Source organism: Schistocerca nitens, chromosome 11 (assembly GCF_023898315.1).
Source record: "Schistocerca nitens isolate TAMUIC-IGC-003100 chromosome 11, iqSchNite1.1, whole genome shotgun sequence".
NCBI classification, from domain to species: domain Eukaryota; kingdom Metazoa; phylum Arthropoda; class Insecta; order Orthoptera; family Acrididae; genus Schistocerca; species Schistocerca nitens.
Genome location: NC_064624.1, coordinates 67,185,500 through 67,204,134, shown reverse-complemented (window position 1 = coordinate 67,204,134; position 18,635 = coordinate 67,185,500). Strand labels below are relative to the sequence as shown.

At 38.8% G+C, this 18,635-nt stretch overlaps 1 protein-coding gene and 1 pseudogene across 1 annotated transcript in view; one reads left to right on the top strand and one right to left on the bottom strand.

Annotated features, from left to right (window-relative positions):
* The window catches only part of LOC126212924 (zinc finger protein 99-like), a 245,526-nt gene that overhangs the window by 191,181 nt on the left and 35,710 nt on the right, over window positions 1–18,635 (top strand). The gene's annotated exons all lie outside the window — the stretch shown is intronic.
* LOC126214076 (5S ribosomal RNA) lies at window positions 9,047–9,164 on the bottom strand (annotated as a pseudogene).

Here is an 18,635-nt window from a genome sequence, read left to right as displayed (position 1 = left end):
ACCTTTTTGGCTATTGGAAATGGACGATATTATTCTGTGTCCCACACTTCATAATATTTCTTTTACTTTATGTAACTTTAGAAATCAGATGTAAAATTACGAAATATTTGTCCTTCCAGTGTGTTTCATACACAGACAGCCACAAAAGACAAGTTGTTTATGGGCCTAAATAGTTTATAGCAACGTTTGAAAATTACAGTTTGTGTGCAGTTGTACAGTCAAATATTCAAGACAATGTAAATCAAGGTGTATGATGATATATGTGTACTTCAATATCTTAAACAGATAAACATTTATTATTTTTGTGTACCAGACACGTTTGCTGTTTTTCTGTTTTCACATGTGAAATAGACATCAAAGCACTTCAAACCTCCAGACTGTTTATTTGTTAGAACAGTACATTCTGTCGATAATAACATGAAGGATGACATTCCTTGGTTGACACTTGCATCCCAAAGAAGAATCATCAAATGTATCATGAAGCCAACTATAATCAAATTTCTCTCTAAATGCGGTTTCATTCCAAGCGTTCAACTGTCCCTTCTAGTGTAATGAACTACCTATTATATTTCCTAGTTAAGCTATAAGACTGTAATGTTACACTTACTGACAAAAAGTGCTTAATACTGTTCATTTCAGAATTTGTGGACTAATTATTACTTATGTTGACATTGAATAAGTCATTCTCACTGTCACCCTTCATATCTTTACAATCTCTTTCCCAGTAGAACAGCTGATCATAAACGCATTGTTATGCCAATCCTGATGAATGGTAAGATATGAAACAAAGTGAAAGACAGTAAAACGAGATCACAAAAAATAAAGCAACTGAAAACTATATAGCTGCCAGAACTATGAAAAGCTACTGAGGTGTGGGGCAGAAAAGTTGCTGTATGTTTAAATTGGTCAATATCACACAGACGTCTGAGAGGTGGTGTGACTACTCGTCACCCAGGTGGCCGGGAACTGCTTAATCTCATCAGAAGCACCTGAGGAGCCACAAAGCATGACAACTCGTAAGCAGAAGTAAACTGTTTAACCCCTCACCAACTTGATCTTCATTTCTTTCCCTGCTGTATAATCCTGTAAATGGTTCTTACCTGTCTGGTTATCTTTTGTATTTCTGATAGTGCATTTATATGAAAGCGTGTAACATACTTCAGGTAGCCAGAAAAATACTTTTCTGTATAACTTCTTTTCAGACAAAACAGTAGCAAGTAAAGTAATAGCCCTGACAGCAATAACTGTGTTGTGTATTTTGTGAGTACTGATGGATGACTTCTCAATTTTTATATAGCCACATCGTGTTGTCTGCCTCCATACATTTGTTTTCATTATGGTATGCACCCCACAGCTATGAGTATCGTGCATCACTCTAGCTTCACAAGAGGGCTGACTGTAGTTAATTATCTGAAAGCTAAAATCTTGGTGGTTGCAAACCTGATCCTGCTTCAGTCAACAAAAAAGATCATGTTAAATATCTGCTCAACCAGACAATAGCTAAGTGAGCCCTGAAACCTTGAAGTTTAAAAATAGAATATGCATCAATTACTCCCATCGAGATAAGGCATTCTCTCCCCATTTACACAGTTTCGTTTTTTGCTCTAAAAGAAAGTTATGTAGAGAGATCAAGTTCACTGCAGCACTTATTATAAAACGTTCTGAATCAATTATTTCGAAAAGTGGTTTCCCAAATTACGTGAAAAATATATGAAATACATAAATCTTTATTCAAAACATGAACGCAATATCACTGGTCATTTAATTTAAATGCTTTAAGTCAAACAGCATCATGTCCAATCTTTTGCATCATTCCCTATCTCTCACCAGTTACAAAGAATTTTGACATGCAATTCAATTTGCAGCTGAAAGTGACGATGATCCAGGTGTTCTGGATGACTCACAAGACGACAAAGGTGCAGCGGTCAGTGCAGTTGATGGAGTGGTGAGAGGCGGACATGGTCACAGAACATTGGGTACCTGACATGGTGAGGCAGTTCATCATGGAAGAGTAAGAGGAAGCAGTGTGTGGCATCCACTCCGTGGGAGGAAGTGGAGAGTTCCAGTGGCACCAAGTGGACAAACAGGTAGGCTCAGCACTCAGAATGTTGCGGAAGATACTGGGCGGACGAGACATGCCAAACAATATGTCTGCTATATGTCAGCCACCCGATCCTGAAAGTGATAAAGTACACTGAAGAAAAGGCTCACAGAACAGTTAGCAGTAATAAGCGTGGAAGAACTGGATTCTTTCACTGGATTACTCTGTGGTCATGGAGCATATTGTACTTGTGCTATTTCTTACAAAGACTTATGGAGCAGAAAGTGGGGACCTCCATTCTTTCAAAATACCGTGCCAAGGAACAGATTTGCAGAAATATGCAGTAATCTTTGGTTTGATTCTATGTGATCATGAAGACAACATAAAGAAACTGATATGATAAACTTTGCCCTGCTTTGAAAATATGGAATCTATTCACTGCCAATTGCATTGCCTACTACAAGCCAGATGAGAACATAACTGTCAAAGACCAACTGCATCGTTGCAGGAGCAGGTGCTCATTCATACAGTACATTCCCAGTAAATCTGATGTGTATTGGATAAAATACTGGGTTTTGTGTGATGATGACAAGCACAACATCAGGAATGGATTCCCTTACCACGCCAAACGTGAAATTCATTATCCAAGCAATGGTCTTAGTGACCATGTCACTGTGAAGTTTACACAGCTATTCCTTATCTGTGGTCATATCACGACTGACAACTTACTCACCTCTGTGAACTGGCGGATAAGCTGAAACAAAAAGGAACAAGTTTGCAGTAAGAAGTGGAGATGGTATGCAGCACACTTCTACAAGTCTGGCGACAATCCCCTCTCGGTATACCAAGGAGAGAGGAAGAAAAAAGTTGTTATTCTGAGTAACGTGCATGCCAGATATCAGGTGAATGAGAATACTGACCATAAAGTTTTATAGTGAAACTAATGGTCGAGTCGATATAGTTGACCAAATGGCTAGACACTAGAGTGTCTGACCTTGCACCAATGGCTTGTGTAAATCATACAATGTTCTTGACCTTGCCGTGATCAACGTTCACACATCTTTTAACTTACTTAACTCTAAGAAGATTTCATGCTGAGACTTTATCCTCAGAGTAGCGGATGAGTTTACTGCCCTCTACATTTTGCAGAGAGGAGCCAATCTCCACATGCAGGCACTCGATACTGGCACTGGCGGATATGTAAACTGAAGGCACTGTCACATTCAGATTTCCTGCAAATAACAAAAGGAGAATAAAACATAAAACTTGTGCTTCAAATGCAAGTATGTGTGCAAAATCTGCCAAGCGAATAAAAAACTCTTGTCGACTGTCTGAACTGTGGGCCCAGTCCAGCTGTGACAATTATGTCAAACCTTTATTCCTAAATATTTGCAAATACTTATAAGCTGAAGTACTTTGTTCTTATGTTTTACTTTCTTGATTGCTATAAGCAAGAAAACTTGCATAACATTTTAGTCGCCTGCTGTGTTTTGGAATGTTTCACAAATACTCGCTACTTACCTTATTCATCTGTAAAAGTAAAAAGACTATCAGTACTTATGTAAACAGTTAATTATGGCCCTGTTTGAATCTTTTTATGAAGAAAAATATTGTTACAGATGATTGATGAAGGACTGCGGAATTTCTTCTTCAAAATTTAAAATAAAAAGTGTAATGCAGAAAGTTTATGTTTGACAGACACCAAATTATCCCTTCATTATGCCTTAGAGTTTTCATGAACATATTGTCATCATGGCCAACACTGAAAACGCCACCCAGATACAAATAAAATAGTTTCCAACTGTGGGTCAAGAATGACCCACATGATAGTATTAGATGTATAGCAAAGTCCAGTAATTCTAGTGTTAAGAGCGCCAATACAACAAACATGCAAACAGGAACCATTTTATTTTACATAAGTAAAATAATTAAATTTGCTTTTTTAAAACATATATAGACATATACACTGAAACGCCAAAGAAACTGGTATAGGCAAATACAGAGCTATGTAAAGAGGTAGAATACAGCGCTGTGGTTAGCAATGGTTATACAAGACAAAATTGTCTGGTGCAATTGTTAGATTGGTTACTGCCACGATAATGAGAGGTGATCAAGATTTAAGTTTGAACATGGTGCTATAGTCGGCACATGAGTAATGGACACAGCATCTCTGAGGTAACAATGAAGTGGGGATTGTCCCATATGACCATTTGTCTAGTGCGACATGAGTATCAGTAATCCAGTGAAACATCAAATCTCTGAGATCTCTGCAGCCAGAAAAAGATCCTGCATGAACGGGAACAACTACACGTGTATCCTTGATGACTGCACATCTCACCTGGACCCCTCAATGCCAACATTGGACTGTTGATGACTTGAAACATGTTGCCTGGTTGGACGAGTATCACTTCAAATTGTATCGAGCAGATGGACCTGTATGGCTATAGAGACAATCTCGTAGATCCTTGGGCCCTGCATGTCAGTAGGGGACTGTTAAAGCTGGTGGAGGCTCAGTAATGGTGTGGAGCGCATGCAGTTGGAGTGATATGGGACCCATGATATGTCTAGATATGACTCTGACAGGAGACATGTGCGTAAGCATCCTGTGTGATCACTTGCATCCATTCGTGTCGATTGTACATTCCGACGGACTTGGGCAATTCCAGCAGGACAATGCAACACCCCACACATCCAGAATTGCTATGGAGTGGCTCCAGAACACTCATCTGAGTTTAAACACTTCTGCTGGCCACCAAACTCCCCAGACATGAACATTATTGAGTGTATCTGGAGAGCCTTGCAACATGCTGTTCAGAAGAGAACTCCAACCCCTTATACTCTTACGGATTTATGGATAGCCCTGCAGGGTTCATGGTGTCAATTCAGTCCAGCACTACTCCATACATTAATTGAGTCCATGCCACGTTGTGTTGTGGCACTTCTGTGTACTCTGCACAGATTAGGCAGGTGTACTAGTTTCATTGGCTCTTCAGTGTACAAAGGTAATAATTTGCATGCGACTTTATAACAAGAAATGGCATGAAGTAAATCAAACCACAGTTTAATATTTACACCTCTTATCTTTATGCCTTAATATGTGCACAGTGCATAGATTGACAGATATGATATATTAAAATCTGCAGAATAAAAGTGTACATTTTACAATCAGAAGATTGTGTACATAAGATATCCATAACTAGTAAATTTTAAAATAGAAGAAAAAGATGAAATGAAGTTGGCTAGATAGGGGCCATGTTGTATCAAACATTACGTAGCCAATATGTTGTTAAAAATAGCAAAAAACCATAGGCGATTGCAGTGCAACTGTTCGTTTAGTATTGCAAATGGGATCTGTGACTGGTGCATATAAATCTCTATCTCTTCCAAAATGTCCAATTCACACTCTAGGTGAAACATGAGTGATGTTCATTCCTTTGTCAGTCAGAGTCGTGGAATGCGCTTCTTGTAACAATTGTCAGCCAAAGGCTGTGTTATTTTGTATGTGTGTTCCCTGGATCTGGTAACCATATCCCTTCTGGTCTGCCGATTAAATACAATCACAAGATCCACATCCACTCTTATACACTTCAGACATTGCTACTTGCCTATCGCCCCCATCCATGGAATTACGCAAAAGCGACCAGAGGATTTTTGGAAGCAGAAGCCTATTTGCATCTAAGCCTTTATTAAGGTGTGTGCAGTTTTTTCACAATATGAGCCCAAAAAAGAAATGGAGGCAATTTAGCCCTTTCGTTTTCTAATGCAGGTTCAGGTTTTCTTATCTGCTAAAAACTGTCTCTGATAAGTCACATACAAAGTTTCCAGAGTATAGCTAATCAAACTTGCACGATTGTATCTATTTCTCTGTTCATATTCTCACAACTTTGGTGGAACTTAGCTAGTCTGTTAAACATTGACAGAAAATAGATACATGAAATTATAAAGAAATCTAGACCTTTATCTGCTTACAGTCGTTGATAAATATCAATGGGGACAGATGAATATCTCTGATAGTGCGACTGCAGTGACAAATGTAGTGTGTGGACAGAAAGTTGGAAAGTGTGGGTCTCACGGACAGCATGTCAGAGATAAGTCGCTGCAGTTGTACTATCGTTTGTGTCCTCGGTGGCTCAGCCAGATAGAGCGTCTGCCATGTAAGCAGGAGGTCTTGGGTTCTAGTTCTCATCAGGGTACACATTTTTCAACTGTCCCTGTTGATATTTATCAACGCCTGTAAGCAGCTAAAGGTGTAGATTTCATTACAATTTCATTCTTCTTGAGCTGCAAGATCACCAATGATATCTGTACAGATACCAGCTTTATGTGAAAATAGATACATCCATGAACAAGTGAGTGAGATACGTTTTCTCTAATTATAATGTCAGAAGTTGTAGGTTCGTGAAAAATGTGAGATAAGCCTTTACCCTTCCCTTATAATTTTTAAATCGAGAAAATTAAGGAAATCTTTTGCTAACTCAACTGTTATCTGAATTTTTCTGTGTACTTGGATAAGAGTATGCACAACATATTTTATATCCTGATCACTTGTATGATAGAGAATGAAAATGTCATCTATGTATCTGTGTTGGATGGCAATGAAATTATTAATTGATTCATTATTTGCAAAGAAACTATTCTCAAGGTCATTTATGAAAGTATACTCAAAAGACTACATCATATGGAACGCTGATATTTTTGGTGATAGATGATATTATTGAAAATGAAAGAATTAAAGGCCAAGGTATGGCATATGACCTCGTAAATTTCACCAATATTTAGTTTTCTGTACTGTGGAAGGCTTTTCTAGGAAATTTCATCTCTTTAACAAACTTGGGCATTTCAGCTGATGAGAAAAATTTATAGAGAAAATGTTTAGGTCTCCATTCTGTATCATGGAAGTGATCAGGATATGAAAAATGTGCGTGCTTTGAAACAAGTACACAGCAAAATTCAGTTTAGAGAAAGACAGTTACCTCACTTTTGTTGTTTTAAAAATAACAAGGGGAGGGTTAAAACTAATCCATATTTTTTGCAAACCTGCAACTTCTGACATTATGATTAGTGATGATTCATATCACCCACTTGCACATAAACATGCCTATTTCCTGTCAGTGTTCACCAGACTAGCTAACCTGGACCTAAGTTGTGAGAATACTAACAGAGAAATAGATACAATTGTGCACCTTGGATTAGCTAATGGTTACTCTGAAAAAATTATGTGATTTGTGGAATAAAGTTGATAGCAAACAAAACTCTCAGCCTACAGTAGCAAATGAAAAGGCTAATTACTCCTCCATTTGCTTTTTGGGCACTCAGAACACTTATCTGTACATAAAAATCTCGGTATGCTTTGGCATAATTCCATGGAGAGAGAGATAAGGCAGGTACCAAAAGTCTCGGGATTATAGGACTAGATGTGAATTTTGTGACTGTATTTATAGGAGACAGACAAGTAGAAATTTGGCTGCCAGATTCAGGGAACATACATACAAAAATAATACTGCCCTAGGCTGTCACCTGTTACAAGAAGGGCATTCCATGCTCCTGATTGACAGAGGAATGAATAGCCTGTGTGTTGAACCTAAAGAGCATGAATTGGATGTTCTGGAAGAGATAGAGATTTGTATGCATCAGTCACATAACCCTCTTTCAGTACTAATGAACAGTTGCACTATAGTCACGAATGGTTCTTTGACATTTTAACAACATATTGGCAACTAAATTTTTGATACATCACAACCCTATCTTGCCACTTCGCTTTCTTCTTATTTGTGTACTTGAAAATTGACTAATTCTGCGTACCTTAAAATCCTATGATCTTCATATTATCCTATGTACAGCATTATTCAAGCCATTTTAGTACATTATGTCTGTTAGTTCTTCGCCATACATGTATTAGGGCACCAAAATAAGAAGTGTAAATATTAAAATGTGGTTTTATTTTTTATGACCCTTCTTTTTATAATGTGACATGTAAATGATAAGCGTGTATACTGTGGAGTGTCAGCTATCATTGCAGCATACCCCTATGATGCACAGTGCCAAACCCTGGTGACCAGCAGAGGGAGGAATCACACCTAATGATAATGCAAAATAATTTAAGAAGTGTTGTACAATGGATATGTCTTACTTAAATGAAAATTAATAGTGATGGCCCAAATGAGCATGAAACAAATTGGTTCTACTCCACCCACATAGGTATATTAATGGGAAGAGGGATCTTATAGCTGTGAATGGAAACAAATGGTCACTATAACAATTAGATGTATTCCTTTTAGACGTGAAAATTACTCAGTGAAAAAGAATCAGTGACAGCTAGGCAAGGGAGTACAACTATGAAGCATAACCTTGAAACAGTAGATGAAGTACAGCTACATTAATAATTTGCAGTCGTGGACAGTGACTGTGTAAGTTGTTAAATGTAGAAGGCACACAGAGAGATAGGAGTGAACACCATAAGACTGGCAAAATGCACACTGGGAACAATCAGTTGACTGCATGACTTTAAAACTGCATACTTGGCTCTTGAAGGGATTGAATAAACTTTGCGTCTGAGTGGCATTGGTGGGTGTGACAATGGCCCAACTTTACCAAACACGTGGGGAGTAAATAAAGAAGATGGTGGCATCAACGGCTGGAGTATATTATTTCAGTCCACTCTTTCTGTTTAGTGCTCCTTCTACTGGCAGCAAGACTCATATCATCAGTCTTCTCTTTAGAACTCTCTCTCTCTCTCTCTCTATCTCTCTCTCTCTCTCTCTCTCTCTCTCTCTCTCTATATATATATATATATATATATATATATATATATATATATATATATATATATATATATATATATATATGACCGCCGTGTCATCCCCAGGCGAGGATGCGGATAGGAGGGGCGGGTGGTCAGCACACCGCTCTCCCGGTCGTTTTGATGGTTTTCTTTGACCGGAGCCGCTACTATTCGGTCAAGTAGCTCCTCAGTTGGCATCACGAGGCTGAGTGCACCCCGGAAAATGGCAACAGCACATGGCGGCCCGGATGGTCACCCATCCAAGCGCCGGCCACGTCCGACAGCGCTTAACTTCGGTGATCTGACGGGAACCGGTGTAACCACTGCAGCAAGGCCATTGCCCTTATAACTCTCTACCCCTTCATAAATTCTGTAAAAGCTTAACATGAAGTCCTTACTCTGCAAAAGCCTAAAGTGAAGTGTTTGCTCTGCCAAAGCCTAACATGAAGTAACGAACTAGAGACATGTTTGGGTGCTAGTTTTGTTTTTGTTTTGCACACTCATGATCTGACAAGAGATTTGCCATGGTTGATAATTCAACATGGTGCCAAGTGAGACGTCCAAACGTTCCTCAAGTATACTCATCTGCAGACCATCTCACCTAGTCATACATATGGGTGTAATGGGAACTTTATTTCAGGGAACACATTGTAAGAAAGGAACACCAACTACTACTATATTGCACATTCATAACCCATTGTTTCTATAATGTCCTTGTTTGATGGCAGAGCCATTAGAGTTTCACACACACACACACACACACACACACACACATTCACAGAGATGGCCTGTTATTAGTGTTTATGCATACTCAATTCAATTTTCAATAAATGACCTCTATCTCAGTCACTAAATCTAAACCATTGTCTATTACAGAATATATGTAAATTCTGACTTGTCTGGAAAACATGCACCATGGTATATCAAATCAGAAGTACATAGTGTCATACAGCTAAACAGAAATATAACAGATTGGAATCAGATGAATAGTAAACCGTAGATAAAGATAATAATAAACAATTTCAGAGCACATTTTCAAAACAATTAAAATATAAGTAAAATTATTCTTATGATGCTTGCATTGCTGTATGGCTGTATATAAGTACAAATCAGAAAATACACATCAATCAAACATGGCACAAATAAAAATTCCATTGATGGGTATTAATACTATAACCTGGAAGTACTCTCAATAATTGTTCATCAGCAACACTTAGGCTGCTGTGTGAATAATTTGACATAGACATCAGTAAATGAGTATTTATGATAAGATTCAAAAGCAGTATCAAGAAAAATTGGCATAAATGATTATAGCTACTCAAAAATAATGATTTAAAACTAAGAAATTATGACACTGCTAATGAGGTATGACAAAATATTACCTGAATAGTGCAATAAACATGAAAATAGAACATTCGCTGTAAGTAATATATTGCATTGATGATGGGATGCTTTAAAACTGAGATAGTAGTGTATGTTGGTGCACAAGCTAGTTCTTTACAATGATTATGAAGCCAGTCTGTGATACAAATAGGCCCTGAAATGTATATGACAGAAAGACAGAAAATGCAAAGCAAAAGTCACATCACTGTTCTGCACTACAACCCTGTTCATCATATGAATATTTTCTGTACAACATCTGACACTTATGACGAGTATACAATTATAAAGTGTTCATAGTTCCAGCCAAATCTTCTTATGGATGTGCAGTGTGAATCATTTTCCAAAGTTTGTTACTTGTGCACATAACGAGCATTGATTAGAGTCAATGTGCTCACTAGCATAGAACTTATATCCATAGTCTGTTCTTTATGGTAATAAATCTATCTCCACCTCTCTCACAGTGTATAGCAACTAGCTCAAAGGTCTGACCACTGTTCAGTTGCTTACATGAAAAATCTCAGAAGTCTTCATGACTTACAAGTGGTGGGGCGAGTGTCACATCATTCTCTCACAAACATACAGTAAAATGATTTCGATGTTAACAGCAGTGTTCTGCTTGTATCTGTCTGGCATGACTCATGATGCCAGTACATGAAGAGTTCGTTGTTCTTTGAAAGTGTTGTAATAACCACATTTGTTGCATGACATTGTGATGCCTAAATGTTCATAGAAATTTCTTGGGATAGACTTCCACTCACATTCGTTCATGCGTCATGTCAACTTAAAGTCTATGTGTTAGTTCATTATGTTGACACAGGTTAAATGACCTTTGTCGTCTCGTCTCACTATCTGCAGGATACTGGAGCCAACATTAGCAATAAGTGGGTCAGCATGATGTAAAATATTTTTGTCATACTCAAGGTCTTGTTGAGGGTCTTTTCCTTGGAACAGAGAAAGACAGATTGTTGTTGTTGCCCTTGTACCTGAAGACTTGCTTGGCGATGACAGAAAATTGGTTTCGCCTGTTGGAAGCCACAGCTTCTGACAGCGGTTGTGTGCTCTCCCAGGGCCGCGTAGGGGCGGGCGCCCCTTCCTGTCCTCGGTCAAGGCCAGATGTCCTCATATGGTCAGCTACAGCGGGTGACATCCTCAAATCAGTTTTTAGCTGTCACAACTCTTGCATTGTAATTGTCATTGAATGGTTGTAGCACTGAACATTAAATTACAGTACAGAAATGTTACAGGAAACCATTGCACAGGACGACCATGCCTACACCATAAAAGGTAATCCTAACGAGAAATTATGCAACAGTGGTGCTGACAGCTCTGTGGCCTACAATGAACTTCACATTTGAATAGGTATATGAGAAAAGACAATATTATATTCGACATTATAGCCCAACAGTACTTATTACGACTTGGTGACCTTAAAACTACTAAAATCTAATAATGAAAAAGTACCTCGGTGATAAAACTCTCAAGTTACTGCCGCTATATGCCCTATGAACTGTCTACCAGTTTACAAAATATTTACAGCATGGTTCTGGCTTATGTGGCCTCACAAAACTTTTAATTCTGAATAATTTTTTAGTAACACATAAAAGGTAATCCTAACGAGAAATTATGCAACAGTGGTGCTGACAGCTCTGTGGCCTACAATGAACTTTACATTTGAATAGGTATATGAGAAAAGACAATATTATATTCGACATTATAGCCCAACAGTACTTATTACGACCTGGTGACCTTAAAACTACTAAAATCTAATAATGAAGAAGTACCTCGGTGATAAAACTCTCAAGTTACTGCCGCTATATGCCCTATGAACTGTCTACCAGTTTACAAAATATTTACAGCATGGTTCTGGCTTATGTGGCCTCACAAAACTTTTAATTCTGAATAATTTTTTAGTAACACAGTTCAAATGACGGCTCTGTGGCCTAAAAAATTTACAGTATAATCGGAACTGAGGCTCTTAGGCCTTCAAATAAAACTCAAGTACTGGGGACCCTCTGCCTATTAAACGTTTTATGAATTTATGTATATTATATACATATATGACTAGGGTTCCATGCCTGTAAAAATTTTATTACATATTGAGTCTCGTCGACCAGATGATAAAATCAAATAAAATTTAAAAGCAAAATCAATATTTATGATGTCCACTGAAAAAGAACTCGTTCATTAGTAGGCATAGTCACAGTTAGTAAACATGCAATTGGTGGTGAATGGCCTGTAGTTGTATTGTTAAAGACACTTTCCCACAGTTATTATCAAGTCCTACAATCAACTACTGTGATGGTAATGTAAGTGATTACACTCCCTGAGTTTTATGGTAGGTCTTCGCCTCTCTTTTCCTCTCCTTTTTAATCAAAAAATGTTTTCATAAGGCAGTTTCGGATCATTCAATAACGAAGAACAAAACATACATTTAATAATTTCACAAAGCATAAATTTTAGTAAATCCACTCATTAAAATTACAAAAACTTTTTACACTTACTTCCTGGCCATATCTGCATTGCTTTCCACATTAACTCTATTCTTACTCTTACCAATACTTAACCTTCGTTGGCGGTATTATTGCTATAAAATGGTTTAATAAATGGTGTCATACCAGACAGTCTTCACATTCCCTGCAGACAGCACTCTCATCACCTTTGGCAACAAACCTTCAGTCCTATCTCACTGCCAGTAATAATCGCCCTGTGCATCATCCAACTGATTTTACATATCAATAACAACACGCAAGGCCCCCTTATGGAGTAAATACACCCGACTTCTCGCCCAGTGCGGTAATTACTAAAATTCTTTCAATACTGTCTCATCGGCTTAAACCTCACCAGAAAGTCGTCCACACCATTATTGCTCTCTTCTTCTCACACTCGCCCAGCTATAAACGTGTTCATTTACTGAAGGAATTTCTTGAGGTGGGAAACCTATTGTCTACCTTTAGATTTTCGTGTCCTTGAAGTCTCCATTTCCATAGCATGCTCATCAATAAACATCTTGACTCAGTATGACCCACAGTATATATAGAAAAAAGGCTGATAAGTCTTTTTTGTTCATTACATCCTCCTTGTTTTCTGTAACCCTTCATTGTTCAGAAACTGTTTCCATCACATTGCGCTCTTCAGTTATTTTCTGGCATCTCATATCAAATAGTTATTTATTTTCTGGATACACCTGCCTGTCTAAATACCAGTGATCCACATCTCGTGATCTCTCTTACTGCACTCCCAGTGCACAAAATACTTTCTGGCTTCTTATGTTGTCTCATCACATCAAAGCAGCTATTCACTTTCTGCACATAAACACAAGTCCACATCCCTATTTTTCAATGTTCACAAATTCTCCTATCGCACTTCCAGTGCACAAAATATCTTCCCCTACTTAATTACTTACTCGTAGCCTAACTTAACCTTTATGTACATCCAATACCTAATGACTATTCCCATCGTCAATGTTGAACCACGTGCCCCATGGGTCGTCCTTGTCATCGCTACTTATCACTTACATTGTATTTTGCGCTGTTTTCACTAACAGAAGCGCCAGACCTCTTGGTTCTATTACACGATCCTTTCTTTGTTTAATTTAGGTTCTCTGTTTGCGCATTGATTCTCATCTCTACTGGAGTGTTGTTATCTTCCGTAAGTCGGAATCCCACACCATACCTTTCTTGTGAGGAGAAACAATGTAAACGTTTTTTCCAGGCGCAGATAGTGTATTGCAACCTAAGTTCTTATAATTGATATCGTCGTCCCCTGACTCGCTAGACCAAACAAACGTCTTCCCATTCGTCAAAATTCTTATCGGACCCTTCATCCACTAATTCATTGTTTTCTGTGACCATTTCCGTGGTCGCTTCCCTTTTTTTTGTACTTCAGCTGACACAGGTGGTTCACTCTCTTCTTCTTACACTCTTAAATTTTCATCCTGTGTTCTCACTAATTTAGTGCCTTTGCTTTGGGGTGACGAACGGCCTGCATAAGTAGTCTCCCTGCCTTCTGTCTCTATTTCATTTTCGCCTATTTCCTTTATCCGAATTCCTGCATTTTGTAGTAATGTGTTCCCTCATTAGTTAAAGTGATACCTAGCATTTCAAAATTTTCCTTTCACAAATCATTCTAATTATTCTCGAAATTTAATCTAAATTATTTCCTGTCAGATTACATTAGTGCATACCTCTGTTTCAAGGACAAGACTACCTTGTAGAACCTGAGAAAGTCTGTTCCATGAATCACGTTTAGAGACAGGTTTATTATAATTAAGACATGCGACAGGCATATGAAGTCGGTTCTGGGTTGCTTCTTTACTTCTGTACATGTTCCCTGTATTGCACCCCACAATCTCCTCCCTTGCATTCTAAACATAGGCCATTTCTTATTCTTGTCGCACATGTCATATGTGTCCTTATGAAATACCGAGACTTGACTTCTTGTATCTCAATGGCACGATACAGTTACTTCCCTAATCTCTAATCAAATATTGGATATGCAAAATCCTCCATTCTGTTGTCGAACTTAGTGACATCCTGTAACCGAACCCACCAACTGCAATGTGAACAATTCATTTTTAATTGAAGTCTAAGAATCGCATGCAATGTAACTTTCTAATGCTTCAGTAGTGGGGAAAGTATTTCTTTTAGTTAAGAAACTAACGATTTTTAGCTATTGTTTTGATATTTAATACGGTACAGAATAATGTTATTACATGCTTTGACATCTACGGAGCTACAAGAAAACGAGCTGCTGTATCGTTTTACAGCCAGGCAGCACATAACCCAACTGCTGCCTCGCGTATCATCACAAAAAATAGTCTTACTTGCCACTCTTCTCCCTCTCTCTCTCTCTCTCTCTCTCTCTCTCTCTCTCTCTTCCCAAAAGACGAGGACCTTATTTTCGCTCAGTAGAGCATTGGCATTTAATCTACACTATACACTTGTTGCTATTGTGGTGGTTCTAACAATATTCAGTTGCAGAATCGACCATGTGTAACCCAACAAAATATTGTTAATTTTGGGCAACTATTTTAATCTTGGTCACTCTCCGAAGCACGACGAAGGTAACAGTACTCAATCTGCAAAAATTTCGACACACAATAAAGGATATCACACTGAATAAACATTTCACTGCCTACCTTATAGTTTTATTCCTACCGCAGTAGCGAACGTATCGTAGACTGGTATAATCATACCACATGACAAACACTCTAAAAATACACTAATTCTGCAAAGATTAATGGCAGCCAGCTTAGATGTTGGTTAACTGTTTCTGAAATGAATTTATGTTAAGAAAATTTTAAATGTTCTCTTTGGAATTTAGATGGATGCAAGCTGCGAGATTCTGACATAGCTCAGTGGCTACCATCTTGAAAATTAACACTTACGAGGGAGGAGGTAGGCACTGCGTTTATCCCATATACAGGCGCACTCTCGGGGAAAATCGCCCGCATTTTGAAGGAACACCGGGTCGGAAGTGTGTTTTGTCCTCCGAATAAAACTCGTGCACTGGTGGGGAGCGCCAAAGATGACCTCGGTTTGAGGAAGGCCGGCGTGTACCAGATTCCGTGTCAATGTGGCAAGTCGTATATTGGTCAGACGATGCGTACCGTCGAGGATCGATGCCGTGAACACCAGAGGCACACTCGACTGATGTATCCGAGCATGTCGGCGGTCGCTGAACATTGTTTGTCGGAAAATCACGCTATGGAGTATGAACGCATGAGGATTCTGGTACAGACGTCGAGATACTGGGACAGCGTTGTTAGAGAGGTCATCGTAATTCGCACCAATGACGACCTCATAAACCATGACTGTGGCTATAATCTTAGCAAGGCTTGGGAACCAGCGATTGAGTTAATCAAGAGTAAATCGAGCAAATGTATAGCTGTGACGACCACGGCGGACAGAGCCATAACACCGACGACATCTCAGACGCCGTCGCAATCTGTTTCACCGCGCGACCGTGGCGCGGGGCGCGGACGGCGGAGTGAGCGCGCCGCGGGCGGAGGGTATTTAAATCGGCCGCCGCCGCGACCGAACCCAGTTCCCCCTGAGCAGCCATAGTGTACGGATCTCCGTGCCGGCACGTTCACAGGAGCTCAGTCCGTCAGTTCACCTGATGATGGCGACACGGATGATCGCCGAAATATTGTGCCCGTTGGACATTGTAGACCGGCAGTACACCCGTGGATATTTTGATTATCAAATACGCCGGGAGAAACTCAAGAATCACTTACATAGTTTGAAAATTGGGTAACAGAAGATCAAGTGAAAGTAATCTCAAAATTTGAAGCATTAAGTGGATTCGCAATGCGAACGGATAATGTTATGTGCACACCAACAAATATAAAGCTGTATTTTCCAGCTAAAAACAGTTATGACGATTTTCATTGTCATGCTTCTTACAATATTTCATACGATATTTTGACTGCTTAGATTATTCAAAATTATTTAAATGGATAGTGATAAGGAATTAAGGATTTTGTTGGTAACTTTAGGATAATGACTTTAATAAACACTTTTAACTAACTGAAACTGTTCAGTAATAAGATATAAGATTTATGACTGTAGCATTCGTTACACTTCTAACTACTTAGATTTAATAAAAAGTCTCGCCTTGTTTATCTGGTGCTGTAGCTGAAGACTTCAGGTTGATAACTGGCTAGGCTCTTCACGTCTCCAGTAAGATAGAATGAATTTATTACTACCACACTCTTTGTGGTAGTCATTTTCCTAGAAGCTGCATCAGCTCAAAATTCCGTCTTACATTAACGTTGGATATTCTTGCTTTCCAAAAACCGCATTTTCTGGGGACGACCTTATGTCAAAAATACCACCTCCGTACCAACTTTCACTTGATCGTGTACAATTTTAGCACTCACAAAATTTTGACGTGGCCGTATGTGACACAGCTCCATACACACATCAGGTTCCCTTGCCTGTGACTTCTGTCTTTTGGTTTCGTTCCATCTTTTCCACGCCGCTTGGCGCCAAGGTCATCTGTAGAACTATGGCTTGAAAACCCTGAGTGGATTCCTAACTTTCTTATTTGCTTTATCGAAAGGATTATATATATTCAAGTAAACCATGAGTATCACAGCCATTATAATTTTAAAAACCATTCGTTATTATGCTTTTGCTTCCCTTAAACAGTATCAGTTACTCCACCTACTTTAAACAGATTGTGAAAGGAATTTAATATCACTAGACAACATTGACATATTTAACAATATTTGAAAAATTGGTAGTGACACTTTAACTGAAAAATTTTCATAGATTTTTCGTGCAGATTTAAGCTGGTACGTTACAACATTCTCACAATTTCCTCTTTAACTCTTCAAAATCGACAAGTATGACTCCTGACAGCTGAAGTCCATTTTTGAGGTGAAATCTCGGTCCTTAATCAGTTTTCCTCGTGTTCCTTCCTTTTTCATTTATTTATAGATTCCTTCGTGGATCTGGACCTCAATCTTCAACAATTTCTGTACCCTCTCCTCGTTCATTATCACGTCGTCTGTGATTTCATCTATCGTCTATTTGATATGCTTGCGGCCACGAATTGCACTAAAAATTTCTGTTCCACTTGTTACTGTTTTTGCGGAGTAGGTCCCTTTCACGCCAGTTCCCTTTCGGTACCCCATGTTATGATGGACCATAGTGCATTTGCACAAACTGCACTGCTTACCCGACCTTTGTTTCCCAATCGTAACCAAGTTCACTAAGCAACAACAAGACTGCGTTTGTATTGTCCATACCACAACGTGCTAACTGCATTGGCAGTTTCGTTTGGCAGATCCCTATCAGTTCCTTGGCCTCAAAAGATTGTCCAAAAATCGATTACTAATAACCATTTAACTGAACGGATTTCGAAATTGTGAGTCGCCGTAAGGTTCCATCATTAAAATGTCTAATTTGACACGTTCCTGTTTTCCTTCTCCCAGAATTCGTGCATAAATGTCCCTTTATGTTCCTCACGAGTTCTACACTTCGGCACAACGATGACTTAGTCGGGTTGCTTCTTAGCGCAAGTGTGCGCAAGTAAAGTTAATTTTCCAATCTGCGCATCAGGATCTGTGCAACCCTTCGCAGAACTGCTCAATCCTAATTTTGTGATGGAGACTATGTCATCTGTCCGGAAACAGTATACATATTTGAACTGAGATGAAATGATTTTGTATTTCATCCTCCTGCATGAACGTGATAATTTATTTAGTCCTAGTGTTACCACTGAGTCCACATTCACTGAAGGTGATACTGGCTCACCGTGATTGCGGCAGTGAATGTCAGTTAATTCCTGAAATTGTTGTTATCCTTTGTGCCTGTTTTCTTTGCTCATTAATGTTTCTTAAAATCGAGTACTGTTCATTGAACCACTGTCTCGTGGCATTCACTCCAACAATGCACCAACGCTTCCCATTGCGATGTTTAA